Raw genomic sequence first — 16,782 nt, 5'->3', positions numbered from 1 at the left:
GGGTGTTTCCTAATGAGGATGTATGCTATAGAGTAGGGTGTTATTTAATGAGGATGTATGCTATAGAGTAGGGTGTTACTAATGAGAATGGATGCTATAGAGTAGGGTGTTATCTAATGAGGATGTATGCTATAGAGTAGGGTGTTACGAATGGATGCTATTGAGTAGGGTGTTATCTAATGAGGATGTATGCTGTAGAGTAGGATGTTACTTAAAGAGGATGTATGCTGTAGAGTAGGGTGTTACTTAATGAGGATGTATGCTATAGAGCAGGGTGTTATCTAATGAGGATGTATGCTATAGAGTAGGGTGTTACTAATGAGAATGGATGCTATAGAGTATGGTGTTTCCTAATGAGGATGTATGCTGCATCGTAGGGTGTTATCTAAAGAGGATGTATGCTATAGAGTAGGGTGTTATCTAATGAGGATGTATGCTATAGAGTAGGGTGTTTCCTAATGAGGATGTATGCTATAGAGTAGGGTGTTATCTAATGAGGATGTATGCTATAGAGTAGGGTGTTACTAATGAGAATGGATGCTATAGAGTATGGTGTTTCCTAATGAGGATGTATGCTGCATCGTAGGGTGTTATCTAAAGAGGATGTATGCTATAGAGTAGGGTGTTATCTAATGAGGATGTATGCTATAGAGTAGGGTGTTTCCTAATGAGGATGTATGCTATAGAGTAGAGTGTTACTAATGAGAATGGATGCTATAGAGTATGGTGTTTCCTAATGAGGATGTATGCTGCATCGTAGGGTGTTATCTAAAGAGGATGTATGCTATAGAGCAGGGTGTTATCTAAAGAGGATGTATGCTATAGAGCAGGGTGTTATCTAATGAGGATGTATGCTGTAGAGTAGGATGTTACTTAAAGAGGATGTATGCTGTAGAGTAGGGTGTTACTTAAAGAGGATGTATGCTATAGAGTAGGGTGTTACTAATGAGAATGGATGCTATAGAGTAGGGTGTTATCTAATGAGGATGTATGCTATAGAGTAGGGTGTTACGAATGGATGCTATTGAGTAGGGTGTTATCTAATGAGGATGTATGCTGTAGAGTAGGATGTTACTTAAAGAGGATGTATGCTGTAGAGTAGGGTGTTACTTAATGAGGATGTATGCTATAGAGCAGGGTGTTATCTAATGAGGATGTATGCTATAGAGTAGGGTGTTTCCTAATGAGGATGTATGCTATAGAGTAGGGTGTTATCTAATGAGGATGTATGCTATAGAGTAGGGTGCTATCTAATGAGGATGTATGCTGTATCGTAGGGTGTTATCTAAAGAGGATGTATGCTTAAGAGTAGGGTGTTAACTAATGAGGATGTATGCTATAGAGTAGGGTGTTTCCTAATGAGGATGTATGCTATAGAGTAGGGTGTTATCTAATGAGGATGTATGCTATAGAGTAGGGTGTTATCTAATGAGGATGTATGCTATTGAGTAGGGTGTTACTAATGAGAATGGATGCTATAGAGTAGGGTGTTATCTAATGAGGATGTATGCTATAGAGGAGGATGTTACTTAAAGAGGGTGTATGCTGTAGAGTAGGGCGCTTTCTTAAATTAGCTATACATTGTTGCAAATGTATGAATTTTAATTACTCACGTTTACGGCTAAAGTTTTATTGAGGTATGAGCTCATTACATTGTATAGTAGTGTAATTGTGTGCATTTTTATTACCTACTTTATGATTACTGGTTTATTGATGTATGAACATATTTATGTACTTTTATGACTGTCTTGGACTTTAAAATAGAGCTGTGATGATGATGATACACTTTGATAATATTCTAATCACCATATGCCTGTGCCTTTATTCTACGGACACTCTGAATCTTCAAATAAAGTAACATCCCAATAAAGACAAATTCTTGACTACACTAGAGATTTCAGTGACTCTTTCTGTAGGAAGGAGGAACCCTCAGAAGGCGCTTGGATGGACTTAGAAGGCTGATGGTTTAGACTCAGGTGTTCAGTGGTTGAACCTTCACCTTGAATAGAGTTAACAAGACGGCAGCGCCTATCTGAACATTTCTTATGATGCCAGAAACTTAGCTTAGTTGCTAATAAGACTCTCTGTTATTGAAAGTCATTGAGAGGTCAAACAATGGCAGGGTGGCATGCTCACCGCTATCTGTGGTGCACAAAATAGCATCCCTGATGTGAGCCATTGTGGTTTCTATGCTTCTTTGTAGGCAAAAACCTGTGTCTAGGTCATCATTCAGGTGTTATTGAAGTCAGTTCACTGCAGAACATGCTGTGAGCTTTGCAAGAACTCATAGAGGTGAAATGGGTTGATTTTTATAAATATCGCCTGGGCCCAAACTAGATGTACACAGAAGTGCATTGTCTTTACTCTGCAAAATGTTTATATTTTTTGCCAAAACTTTGCAATGTTTACATAGATTGTAAAGTTCATACAACGTGCAACCAAATCCTGCAAAAGCAGGTTTTAAAGCAGCAAAACACAAAATCCACAATTAGTAAGTAAGGGGCATATTATCGACGCTGTGCAAAAAATATCGCACAGCGTTGATAACGAGGAAAAATCTATCGTCGATTTCACATCGCCTGCTAGCAGCGTATTCTCAACACTAGAGCCAACAGGCAACGTGAAATCGTCGATAGGTCACATTAGCGCGTGAAAACAAGCGCTGTTTTCACGCACTAATGTGTGCCTTGATAATAAGGGGGGGTGGATTCAGCTTTATGATCCACCCCCTCATGTTAGCAATGCCTAACACGTACTAAAAGCAGGAGTTGGGAGACCTGCGATAGACACGTTTATCGCAGGTCTCCTTCTCCCAAGGCCTGCCTTGTGAATAAGGCAATCCCACCTCCAACCACATTTTACATGTGGATGGACATGGGAACGCCCACCCTGCATCTCATTAGCGTTATTCATCACCCCCAGCGTGGGGGCAATGAATAACGCATGAAATGCGTCGCTAACCGGAGTTAGCGATGCATTGATAATAGGGCGATAATTAATTCATGCGTTCGCAACCGGAAAAGGTCCCTAACACATGAATTAAGGCCCTTGATAATATACCCCTCAATTCTTATTTTTAAAAAGCTCATTTCGCAGAAATATTCTTCCGCAAAAGATTTTGGGAAGTATTTTCAGCTGAATTTTCAGTTTTGCAAAACTAGCAAAAGCGTACAACCTTTGAAATACGTTTTCCAACTTAGCATATATTTAAATGCCCCTTTGTTGGACCTGACCCTCTCTGCAGGGTCACCCCCAAACCTTTTGATTTCACCCTCCTGTTTTGCTGAGTTTGTTTTTGTTGCCTTCGGGACTCTGCACTTTACCAGTGCTAAAGTGCTTGTGCTCTCTCCCTAAAACATGGTACAATTGTCCTACACCTAATTGGCACATTTAATTTACTCGTACGTCCCTAGTAAATGGGACTATATGTTCCCTGGGCTGTACATTAAATGCTACTAGTGGGCCTGCAGCACTGATTGTGCCACCCACTAAAGTGTGGGGCTTTCAAAACATGTCTCAGGTCTACCACTGTATGTGGTACCTTTTTCCAGGCCTAAACCTACCCTTTTAATACATATAAGTCACCCTAAGGTAGGTCCTCAAGGCTCATAGGGCAGTGTGTATTTTATTTAAATAGTAGCGCATGTGTTTTTTAGTTTAACACGCCCTGATAGTGAAAGACTCTTAAATGTGTTTTTTATAACTGTAAGGCCTACCTTTCCCATTAGATAACATTGATTGTGACATTCCCCCTGGTCTAGCATGACCAAATAACCATGAGTGCTGCTTTGTGTTTTTAGACACTATACTTACCTAAAACTGTGAAGTTCAATATCACTGCTTCTACTTATTGGATTTTTGTTATTTTGGCATCATTTTATTTATGAAACTTTATGTTTCTAAATTGGTGAGGATTTTGCTTGTGTTGTATTTTCACTTTATTCTTTTTGTGTGCAGCATAAATACCAAACACATTGCTTCTAAGTTAAGCTTGACTTCTTTTGTGCCAAGCTACCAGGGGGTTCAGCACAGGTTAATTTAGTGACTTTTTTTGTTCCCCTTATTTGGATTGTGTTTATTAATTGAGTGGGGCTCCCACCCCTTCAACCAATCACCCACTTGAACTGGTTGTTTGATACATTTCATTTTTTTCTATATCATATTTATTTTTTACTACAGTGGGTCAAGCGGTTACTTTCTCATTTAGATCTGTATTTTATAACCAGCATCAAAGTGAAGAAATGTTAACTGGACCTCTTGCCAGAATCTTAAATTGCTGTCATAAGATTATGTTCTGTTTCCTTGCTTGGTTCCTATAATTCTCTTGGATTGAATCACCTCCAAATGACTCTTCCCCCGGGCCTGTAGGAAAGCTCACAAAAGAGATGTACAGAGAGTACAGAAACATGAAGTCCAGATAATAATCCCAGCTACTGATAGATCCGACATTTGTAAAACAAAAGGAGCCGAGAAGGTGCAGATAAAGGATGCCTGCCTCAGGATGGTCCGCAGCGGCGCCATGATGGATGGATGGGTGAGACAAAGACCTAGATGGAGACAGATACATAAATGTAGAATTTCTAATGCTGACCTTTCCTGTACAGGAAAATGTCTATGGAATATTGTGTCTGCATTATCCCGATCATTCTCACGGATGATAGATAAGGGAGAGTCCAAGAACCGAGAGCAATTATCAGTCCTGTACAAACCGTGTCTCCAAGAAGGATTAGGCCTATTACTGATGTCAACGCAGCTTTCTTTTATGTTTCAAACATTCGTCATGTTGCTCTGGTCTTTACTTATATTGCCATCTGGGCTAAAGACATTCATCATCACTATGGGCCCATAGGATATAATGGGATTTATATTTCAGCCGACAGGATATCCTTCACCGCTGTGACAGAGTAACCCGTTCACCAAGATCAAAATCAGGCTCTACGGCAAGACCAGCAGAAAGAGAGGGTAAGAAGGATTCCGCTGCTGCTGAATGTGCTGGTGTCAGAAAGTGGCGGTAATAGGAAAATGACAAACCGAGTCACTTGTAATTAGATATTACAAGCAACTCGTGACATCATAGCGCTCAAGGGAAATAGTGGGCCCGATTCACAGAATGAACTTAAGACTCAATCCTAAACTTACTTCTATTTTTGTATTCACAGAATGCAGTTACTACTTTTGGCATTCACAGAATGAATTTACTACTTTTGGTATTCACAGAAGTTAGGATTTTGTCTTAAGTTTGTCTTAGGACAAACTTAAGACAGACTTAAGACAAAATCCTAACTTCTGTGAATACCAAAAGTAGTAAGTTCATTCTGTGAATGCCAAAAGTAGTAAGTGGATTCTGTGAATGCCAAAAGCAGTAAGTGCATTCTGTGAATACCAAAATAGTAGTAAGTTTAGGATTGAGTCTTAAATTCATTCTGTGAATCGGGCCCAGTGACTTTTACTCAACAGGAAGGAAGTTTTTACACCAGGGCCCCAGCAATGTTTGGGCCCGATACACAGAACTAACTTAAGACAAAATCCTAAACTTACTACTTTTGGTATTCACAGAAGTTAGGATTCTGTTTTAAGTTTGTCTTAAGACAGACTTAAGACAGACTTAAGTTAGGATTTTGTCTTAAGTCTGTCTTAAGTCTGTCTTAAGACAAAATCCTAACTTCTGTGAATACCAAAAGTAGTAAGTTTAGGATTTTGTCTTAAGTTAGTTCTGTGAATCGGGCCCTTTGTGTTTAGCAACAGTTGTTAAAATAAACAGGCCCTTTGCAAGGACACTGCTTGGAACCATATTCCAACTTCCCTAATTCTCCCTCGGAAGGAAGGCAGATTTCTTAGGCTCACTTAGAATTGCAGAATGTGCAGTGATGGGCTGTTTGAGAAATGAAAAGCACGTCTTTCATAGTGGAACTTGTTCGTTCACCCCTCTATATTTTACCCATAAAAAAACATTGTTGTTTTTTTTTTATTTCTTTGAAGGGCCAAGGCATCTAAACTCTGGTAGCTGCCTAGGCATAATTGAAAATGCAAACCTGAAAGTTGGATGTAATAGTATATACCACTCTGGCGGGAGCCCTTTGTTTCTTTTTCCTTTCTTTTTTATGGGATCCGATGGGTTATGTTGCAGACAAATAAGCATGTCTTGGAAAAACTCTAACGGCTTGATTTACTAACATTTTGCACTAGATTTGCATCTTAAGGGTGATGCAAACCAGCACAACTATTTTTTTATTATTTACTTTCCAGTGCAAAACTTGTTTTGTGCTGGAAGTTGGCTAAAGGTAATGCAAAGTAGCGCAAAGCGCTGCTTTGCGTTAGATAGCATGAAGGAGGATTTTTACGTGGGGGCTTCCATGCAATCACCCACCCTTTTGATGCACATCTCTATCTACCAAAACTGTGAGACAGGGTTTTGCATTAAAAAATAATGCCTTTTGAAACTAGGTGTTAAAAGGAGAAATTTTTTCATTTCTCCTTTCTTTACCGACTTTGCAGGTGTGCTGCACTGTACTCACACATACAGAGTAGGAAATGTTTTAGAACTTATCTAGGCATGGTATTTGGCACTGGAAGAGCTGCTGATCATCAATACTAGTACAAAACCTATGCTAGACTCTTGCGCACACCCTTGCCCTTTGGTGCTAAGGAGTGTGCCTGGTGCACAGCAGCACATTTCTGTGCTGCAGCAAGAGTGAGGGGAGTAGAGTGTCATATCTCTGTAGGTATGGTGCTCTTATGCTCCCTCCCTGTCCCGTAGTGCAGAATCTGTAGCTGCATCGGATGACAGTTTAGCAAACCTTTCAACTAAGATTCTTGGGTTTAATCTTTCTCAGGCAAGATTAAAATCCAAACCCTCCATCTTAATGAGTTGAGATGATTCAGCCTCTTTGACAAGTTTGGTGACATTTATTCGAGAGCGTGTAGAATGATAATGATTTACATTCTTTACAAATCCACTGCGCATGCCCTTTGAATTCTACTGAAAGGGTAACAAATACAGGTATGGTGGCCTGCGCAGGACAGCAGACCTCCGTCCCTGCATTCACCTTTGCAGAATGGCAACTTTCTTTATTGCAGCCCATTCGCCACAAAGAGGCAGATGAGGCACTCACAAAATGAAATTGGCAGATAATGAGAGAATTCGAGGGAGCAAGCAATTCTCCCCTAGATCATCATGCACTCCCTCAATGCTGACAGCCCACCTTTATCACAAGGCATTAACCCCTTGCATGCTTATGACGAGCTCAGCTCGTCATGAGGCACAGTGGAGCTGTGCTCATGACGAGCTGAGCTCGTCATAACTGCCGCAGACGGCCCATGCGGGGATAATTCCCCACCTGTGCGGGCATTCTTTGTGAGTGGTCGAAGTCATGACGAGGACAGCTCGTCATGAGCACAGCTCCACTGTGCAACATGACGAACTGGACTCGTCATGAGTACTGCAGCGCCGTGGGCGGCCACTCCCCCCCCGTACTGCGGGGGAATTAAGCCCACGTGGAAGGGGTTAACAGTCTGCAAACCACCATCTCTCCTGTCACTCCTTGACATTATGCTTGTCTTTGACCCTGTACTGCACCCGGTTACCTTTTCGCTAGATTTGTGCAATGGAAATCCCAAATACATACATTTGTAGAGTGGAACCTATCCATGATAGCCATGTTCTACTTTGTGAATGGATAATACCTCTTTTTCCAGTCTCAATACCCAATCAATAGTTTGTGGGGTTGCAAATGAGGTTGCAAACTATTGCTAAATTACTTTGCGAATTTCTAAGGAGTGCGGTGGCCCAACTCATGCCCCTATTCCTAACAATTCCTAAGTCACAAAGGCTAAATTGTGGGTCTCGCACCGCCATATACACACAGTACGCGGACAGCATTTGTCTTTTGGATCCATCTGAGTTCAAGAACCACCTTTTATAAGCCCGCTTAGTGCTCACCTTATTCGGTGCAATGGGTGCATGGTGCACGGAGACACGCGTGAGTCTGGGCGCGGGTTACTAAGGCAACAAATGTATACAGATGCTCTGTACATGCCTTCCAGGAAAGTAGCGCGTGCCTTAGCCTCAAGAGAAGTTGCACTGAAGCAAATGGTCCAACATTGCATTCAGAGCCTTGCACTTGCTGTGGTCACCCCTGCACCGCCTGTCTGCTTCCCTCTGTCTTCATGCCTGGCCCTGGGCCAAGACCCTTTAAAGTGTGTAAATGGCAATAATACAACGAGCTTGGTTTGTATCATGACTCTCCGGCTGGCTGTGTATTTTAAGCTGCTAGAGTTTAGAATCAGTTAAAGCTCTGGATTAGCGAGGCTCAGGCAGCATTGATCTGTGAGCTGCTGTGAGGATTGATGGTGGCTGTGTGACTTGCAGCTGAGCCGCCTCTGGGGAGGGCCTGGATGAGTCTGAATATTGATGATCAGCAGCTCTTGGGTTATCTTCTTTGGATGGAGAGCAGGGCTTTAAAATGTTTATTTTATAGCATTATTGACTTGAGACACCAGATCTCAACTCTTTATACAGGTATAAGGGAACCAGCAAACTTACTTGGGGAAGGGAAGGTGGTGAGAACAGTTCACACAACACTTTTTGTGATAATATGCAATCGACAAATTTTAAAGCACTTACTAGCAGTGTGTGTGTGTGTGTGTGTGTTTCTGTGTGATTGGCACAGGCAGCCACACCCACAATGTCTTTAAACACTCTGTGACCAGTAAAATGAATAGTCACTGACACTGGAAGAGAAAGCACAGTGACGCTGAGTTAAGAACTACACTGACTCATGACAGTAAAACAAGCACTTTGAACCAGAGAGACCTCAAAACTTTGGGGCTCATTAGGAAGGAGGACGGACTGCCAGCCAGGCGGTGGCGGTCCTTCCATACGCCGATTTCGAATTTCCCCCTGCCAAATTAGGATGGCGGGGGAATCTCACCACAATTGTGGCCGTTGCAAAGACCATCTGCCATGGAACAGCCACAGGCAATCCTCCGGATTGCCTGGCAGAGCGGTCTTCACCGGTAAAAGGGTGGCGGTTCCAAGCAGGCACCGTCTGCCAACTTACAATGAAGGCTGGAGACAGTCTTTCCATGGCGGTGCAACCACCATGGAAAGGCTGGCGGGGATTGAGTTTGGGGAGCCCGTTGCGGACCCCCTTGTGTTGGAGAGACGAGGGTACACTTGGGGGGTACCCATGGTACTCCCCTACATTTCACAGCACTACGTGGCAGGCACCATGTGGTGCCTGCCACGTAGTGCTGTGAAATGCACAGCATGGCATTTTCGTATTGCGGCGGGTGCTGCTGTCAGCAGCAACCGCCGCAATATTAAGATGCAGGATCCGACCGCCACGGTGGTAGTAGCATCCTGATCCGGTGTGGGGGACCGCCGTATGCATGGCTGATAGTCCCGGTTTACACCAGGATGACGGACAGACTCTAGTCCGTCCCCCATCCTAATGAGCCCCTAAGTAAGAAAGACGTCTACATGATGATGATGACGGGATTGAAGGCACCTGGAAAGGAAACACTCAATGAAGTAGCAGGCAGATGACAGCAGGGCGAATTTTCTTTCCTCACCAGGGGTGATTTGCCCAGTAAGGGATGGGTTACTGGACACGTGTTGTGGTCCTATGGCGGTCCTGTAAAGCCCCCGGGTACCATTCTTGCTTCTGACCAGATAATGTGAAGTGGGCCTCCAGGCCTACAGAGGAGCAGCATAGAGCCACTCTTTCCATGCTGGACAGAGGCCAGAGAATGCGTGAAGGCTCCTGGGAGCAGCATTCTATAAGCGTTCATCTTCTATTGTGATCACGTGAGGAAGGAAAGCAATCACAAGGAAGGTGGACACCAAGGTCCGATGTTGCATGAGTTCAAATCAGGCAATGCTTCAGAGAAGTGAGGTGAAGTCTGGGGGAAACTTGACATCAAGAGCCAAACAGGGTCAGCTTCCCTGCCCAACTTACTTCACCATTGTCTTTCACATTGATGCCTAACATGGATCTGGCCCTCTCCCTAAGGGTCTCAAGTATTAGCCCTAGACACTCAGTGAGCTCTCCCGGCATGTGAGAGGTTCCCTTCCTAAATGGAAGGTGTAGTATCCTCAGGTTGTACATAAGTTCCTTTACTCCTCTGCATCTAGCTGCTCAGCCAGTGTTAGTGTTCTGTGTATAATGTTAGTGTGAGTGGAATGCTTGGGTGCCTGGTGTATTCATGTGAAGGACTGTACACTGTGAAGGTCTCTCTTGTTTCCTTTTTGATACCCCTAGGAAAGGTTGACTACTCTATGTAGCCACAGTGTCACCGGGCACTTAGTATGCACAGGAAAAGTTCCAAGTATCTCCATACCAAAGTCCAAGTTAGGAGCAAAAACCATGAAGATCAGAAGTTTTTTTCTTGGTAATATTGGTAGCTCCCAATTGAAGGTGACGAATGATGCTAGTGTTGAAAAGCAAGGGATGAAAGCTACCCTGAGACTCAGACTGGATTTGATTGCTGGAAGGAAGAGTTTGATGGAGTGATGAACTGTCTATCCACTGCAATATGTTCATTTGATGTTGGTGCTTCAGCACTGTGCCCTGTGCGTTTGTTTGTTCATCCAGATAGGCAACCCAACCCTCTGTAAATGAGTCTTTTATAATACTCTGTTCCTCAGGCAAGCAGGATAACTAGGAGCCTGATCTAGAGTTTGGCGTACGGTTTCCTATGTCACACGTGATAGATTTACTGTCCATTGCAATGCAAGTGCCATAGGAAAGAATTTACTTAAATTAAGGCAACTTCACTATACTTGTAATGGATAACCCAACTTCCATACCTGAACTGTGTGGCTCGACCGCAGTGTGTGGATGGGGGCCCGTGGCCACAGAGGACGGGCGGGACAGGTTACATGCCCAGGAGAGGATTTTAATTACAGAGCTCACCCCCTACATATGACAAAGCCGCTAACGCCCCCCCTGGGAGAGCCAAGATAGACATCAGATTTTGTCGAGCATGAAAGCTGGGTGGAGACCTGGGGATTTGTTTTAACACCCCTCCAGCTAATGACACAAGTGGACTGTGGTGCCCAGTACAGGAGCATGAGAGCATTTAGACCAGGGATCATGGGTGTGCAGCAGTGGTGAAAGGAGGTGCAAATACTGAAGATGCTCCTCCTTTTGACTGTCTGGCTCCTTTTCCCCTCTTGTTCTTCCTCCGTTGGGTCGGCTCCCTGGTTTTCTTTGGACTTGGCCCTCGTACATTTTGGACTGGAACTCGTGTGCGCCCCACCATTTTGGGACCCTCCCCTGTTGTGGCTCTTGCCCTGGGTGCATCTTGCCATGTTGAGATGGTTTTCATCGATGCCTACAACCCGGGTCTGCCATTTTGTTGATTCTTTTCCTTTCCTTTGGTCCCTTGGATTCCATCCTGCCGACCTGCAATCATTTCTCTCTGGCTGGACAGCCTTATCTCTTTCTCCCCCTCAGGTCCCCCTCTCTCCTGTCACCAATCTCAGCCTCCGACTCTTCTCCCCCACATACTGCTCTCTACCCCTTTTTATTTTAATTTAATTTAATTTATTTTTATTTCTCTTTTCACTCTGTGATATATACTTGTCCAAGCTGAATCGTTGGTAAAATGGAATCCTGAGAAAATCTACTATTTGTATATATATGTATATAGAGATAAATCTAACCACTAGTATATGTAGTAGACCTTTGTACTCACTACCATTACTATGTGATTCTTAGAGTTTATCCATTTGTATCTCTTCCTTGAGTGACTTTAAAAATTGTACACTTGCAATTTTTTATATTTGTATCTCTTCCCTGTGTGACTTTACAACTTGTACATTTGCAATCTTTTTCCTGTTTGTATCTTTTATGTAACTCATGTAATCCTAAGTCCTTATGTATCACAACTAGTTCTTTTGTAAAGCGCTCTGACACCTTCGGGTAATGTTCGCGCTATAGAAAATGGTATTAAATAAATAAATAAAATAAAAGTGCTTAAATCCTTGCTGCTGAGAAATGCATTGATTTGAAGACCATAAATTATTATCTGGCAAGGCCAACTTAACTACTTACACAGCTTAGCACCAGCAGGACAGCAGTCTAAAGTGCCATACAAAAGATATGTTATTATTTTTAATTGAGAGGTGATAAGAAGTGGTCCCCTCTTAGCATCTTCCTCTTTTGGCATCTCCGTGCCAGTGACAGCATGTCTGGCACTACTGACCATCTCAATATTCCTATGAAGAGGGCTCATGATGCTCTCCATCCCAGAAGAGAAGGGACTTGTCTGACCATCGAATTAGACATTGTTTGTAGATGTTGACACTTGGGATGCATAAACAATTGTCAGTCCTGGAAGGAACCAATTTTGTCTTTATTCTGTCTAGCACTTCCTCACATTATTCAATGCATTGATCAGGAAGGAGAATTAATTTGGCTGCAGTGACATGGAGACTTAAATCCTGCAGAAGATTAATGGAGTGCACAACGTTTTCCTGATAAAAGTCAGTGAGCTAGGATAAGTAAACATTCTTTGCGCTGAAAAAAAGTAACAACCGTTGCTATGCATTTTGAAACCTCTGTGAGGGCTGCCAGCTAGCAAAAGGGAAGAACTCTATATTGCTGGTGTTTATTTTCAACCCTGACTTGCAGGAATGATGTGATTTGTTCTGATCAGAATATGAAAGCAATCAGCTTGGAGATCTAGGGCACACATCCCGCCCTGGATGTAATTGTGGACATATTTTATATAGAACCAAAATCCTGCACTTCACTCTCTTTATACATTTGTTTGCAATCTTCATGTTCATTATAGGGCTGCATTAATGTTTGGGGCCTATGGGGCCGATTACGATGGCGGGTGGAACACCTCCGTACCACCATCGCAATGTGAAAAGATCTCTCCTATGGTTCGCGGCGGCCCCGCCGGTCCCATTACGATGCACCGCGGGGAAAATACACCCGCGGCGGTCGGAATCCATGAAACACTGCTGTGCTCGTGTGGAAAAGCTGAAACACCGCCCACGGCGGTCCTATTCGCCACGGCAAGCCTACAAACCGTCGATACAGCAGTGGAATATCCGCCAGTGCAATTATGATGGCAACGCGGTGTCTGCGTAACGACCGCATGTTACCGACCGCCGCGAATGTCAACAATGATGAATGTGAGCCACGGAGACCGGACCACCGCGGTCTGACCATGGCAGTACTTCGGAAATAGTAATGGCGGTCAAAGGCTACTACAGCCCAAAACCTACTATTGTGGTAGTGCAATTGGCTCAGCCAATAGAAACAAGTAACACATCTCATTGACAGATGCCTGATATGAATATTCGCAAAAACAACAATTGATGGACAGAATGCAGAACAATGTCATACATTCACCCCAGTACACAGATCTGGCCCTAAATCCATCATTGTTTTGCACTCCACACCACCCCAGGTCAGACATGGCTATATGCAAATCAGCCTCGACCCTGTGCCTCATGGGAACAGTCCAGCCCGAACTGCCAAGCCATGTCTTTCCTGGACCGGAATCAAGCATCCAAGGACCGGTTTCTGGCTATCAGCCTTCATCAGCCTGGATAGCTTGACTCCAGTGGTGTGGAGAGCATGGGACTCACGTCTGAGCATACCCATCCCACTCGGGGTGACAAATGCAAAAACAACAATTGATGGACAGAATGACATTGTTCTGCATTCTGTCCATCACCTGTTGTTTTGATATGAATATTCACCTGAAAACACGCCCACATAGCAGTGCATAAAAGCAGGCCCTGCCCATTCCACATTCCCCATCAAAACTCCAGAAGCGAAGGGCCCTACCTCATCACACAAACAAAAGACGGACTTCAACACATCACACAAACACACCCACACATCATCATCACCCCCACCCACAACTGCACTCACAACCACTCAGCACATCACACACCATGGCACAGGAAATGCCCAAATTCAGTGATGGTGAGTTGTCAGTCATGGTGGATGAGATCATAAGAGTAGAGCCATACATCTTAGGAAGCAAGGTACAACAGACACCAGCAGCCAGGCAAAGTCAAATGTGGCAAAGGATAGTGGACAGAGTCAATGCTGTTGGGAAAGTTCCACGCAACAGGAAGGAGATCAGGAAGAGGTGGACTGACCTCAAGCGCAAGGTCAAGGAGAAGAACAGCAAGAACTGTGAGCTGGCCAACCGTACTGGCAGTGGACCTCCCATCCCACCAAGAACATTCAACCCATGGGAGGAGAAGGTGCCGGGTATACTGCATCCAGAGAGTTGCACTGGAATTGAGGGTGGACTGGAGTCTGGTAAGTACCAGCACAATACTGCCATAACACTGCAATGTAGCAACTTGCACAGCTGTAAAGCAACTGTTCCTAGGCCCAAATCTCCTCATGTCACAAACACTCCCCTCAAACAGGTCCCACAGATCGCACATCAACTCACTCTCATTCAGCACAAATGTACCTAGCAGTATTTTAGTGGTGGCACATGTACAGGTAGCCTACACTACAACTCCCACCAGGCCCCCTTGTCCCACAGCTGAGTAGGATGTTGCACTACCCCAGAAGCATGTGGCAGCCATTGCATTTGTCCACCTTCACCAAACAGGAAGGTAGCCATCTTGCCTGGGAGGGCTGTTTGGGGGAGTGAGGCCTGTCCCAGTACTCCCACCATGGCCCCTGTCCCACAGCCTATCAAGATGGAGCACTCCTCCCACCCCACTAAGGAGCACTTGTGAGCCATTGCATCACCCTCATCAAACTTACAGGTAGGTTGCCATCTTGCCTGGGAGGGCTGTTTGGGAGAGGGAGGCCTGCACTAAAAATCCCACCAGGACCCCTAGTCCCACAGCTGAGCAGGCCGTAGCACTCCACACACCACCAAGCATGGGGAACATCTCACATTGCTATAGTGAAACTGACAGGTAGGTAGTAACCATGTGCAGCATGTTCAGCTTTTCCAAATGCATGTTGCCACATGCCCACAACAGCAATGCAAATCAGTTACATGATGTGTCTGTGTTGTCACACCGTTTGTACAGTGCACCAAGTCAAAATTCACTACAGACACCATGGAGTAGTAAGGTACGTACCTCAACATCATGTCATGATGCACTGTCGTCTCGCAGATATGCAAAGCCAAGCCATTGTCAATCATCTGTTTCATCAAATGTCACAAATATCCATAGAACATCAACCTTGTGGCGTGCAAATCAATGTCCATATGACCTCTATCCAACAGGACAACGACAATAAACTACACAGGATGATGACAACATGCAGAGCCAGTCCCCATCAACACAACGTGAGCACTCAGATGCTGATTCAATACTATTCTCTGACCTGGAATCGGAGGCTGGCCCCTCTGGTGTGCCAGGGAATAACATGGCTCAAGCCCTCACCGTCACCACCACCACGGCAACAACAACTGGCCTGACACCTGCCACCACAACCTGTGTGGCATCCACCAACATCCTCTTCACCACGTCAACAGCAACTGGCCTGGGACCTGCCACCACGACCTGTGCGGCCTCCAACAACCCCATCACCACTACTGGCTGCCACGGTGGTTACCAACACCACCGCGCATTCACATCATGGCAGGGAGAGTGTGCCAGTGCGTCGTGGGACAATGCCACAGTGACATGACAGGAGGGCAGGTGGGAGGAGACATGCTGCAGAGACACGGGAGGATAGTGACCCTGGCCACCATTGCGAGTGTCCTTGGTTCCTACCAGGAGAACCATGGCATATTGTGCCAGCTTGCAGAGGACATGCATGAGAGCTGCATGCTGCAGCAGTCCATGGACACACGGATGGGCCAACTGGTCGACATTGTTGGACAGCTAGTGGGTGTGCTGAGGGAGAGGCTCCCAGGCACAAGTTCACATCAACCGCCTTCCAGCGGCATGCCTGCCAGGCAGATCAACAAATCAGCCATAGACACAGAGAGGGCTGTGCAGGATGAGAGGGAGTCCTCAGACACCAGTGACCCTGGAGCAAGTGCAGCTCCTGCCAAACGCACCACGGCCACGTCGCCAAGTTGATGGCCTGAGTCTGTTGGACTGTGTGACTCCAGCTTTGTGCACATTCATCTCACCAACCATGACAGACAAACAATGTATATACTCCTCACAATTGTGTACATATTCACTTCACTTGCACAAATCTTCTCTTTAAATAAACACCCATCACATACCTATGTCTGTGTCAGCGCCATGTTTATTTCCGTAGGTACAATGACAAATCAGTGTCCACGTAACACGAGCAGTGAATGTGAAGAGGCCTTGACAGTGTGAAAGAACCTGGAAAGACAGTAGAGAATTACATTCAGTACTCATGTCATGCCATTGCAGCTGAAAGACATCAATAGTCATCAATGCTACTTAGACAAGCACACATAACAATGCGCAATGAACTCAACATACACATGAAGTACCTGGAGAGAAATACCGTGTGCAACACACATCAGCCATCACTTCACACGCAACAACAGCCAGCAGTGAAGAACATTAATGCCTTCACACTGACATCCAAGCCAACACATGATCTCCCTGTCCTACCAAGTCACTTACATTCAAGGGAAGTAGTTGGCAATTAGCTGTTGACGCTGGTCAACACCTTCCTCTTCACCACTATCCTCATCACTCGAAGTGTGTGGGTTTGCAGGAGGGGGTATCTGCTACTCCTCCTCCTCATCGAGGATGAGTGGAATGGCTTTGCACATGGCAAGGTTGTGGAGCATGCAGCATGCCACTACTATACGGCACACCTTCTGTGGGGAATACAA

Source organism: Lissotriton helveticus, chromosome 1_1, assembly GCF_964261635.1.
Source record: "Lissotriton helveticus chromosome 1_1, aLisHel1.1, whole genome shotgun sequence".
Classification (NCBI taxonomy): Eukaryota; Metazoa; Chordata; class Amphibia; order Caudata; family Salamandridae; genus Lissotriton; species Lissotriton helveticus.
The sequence above is the reverse complement of the archived record's forward strand: the minus strand, read 5'-3'. Positions refer to the sequence as shown.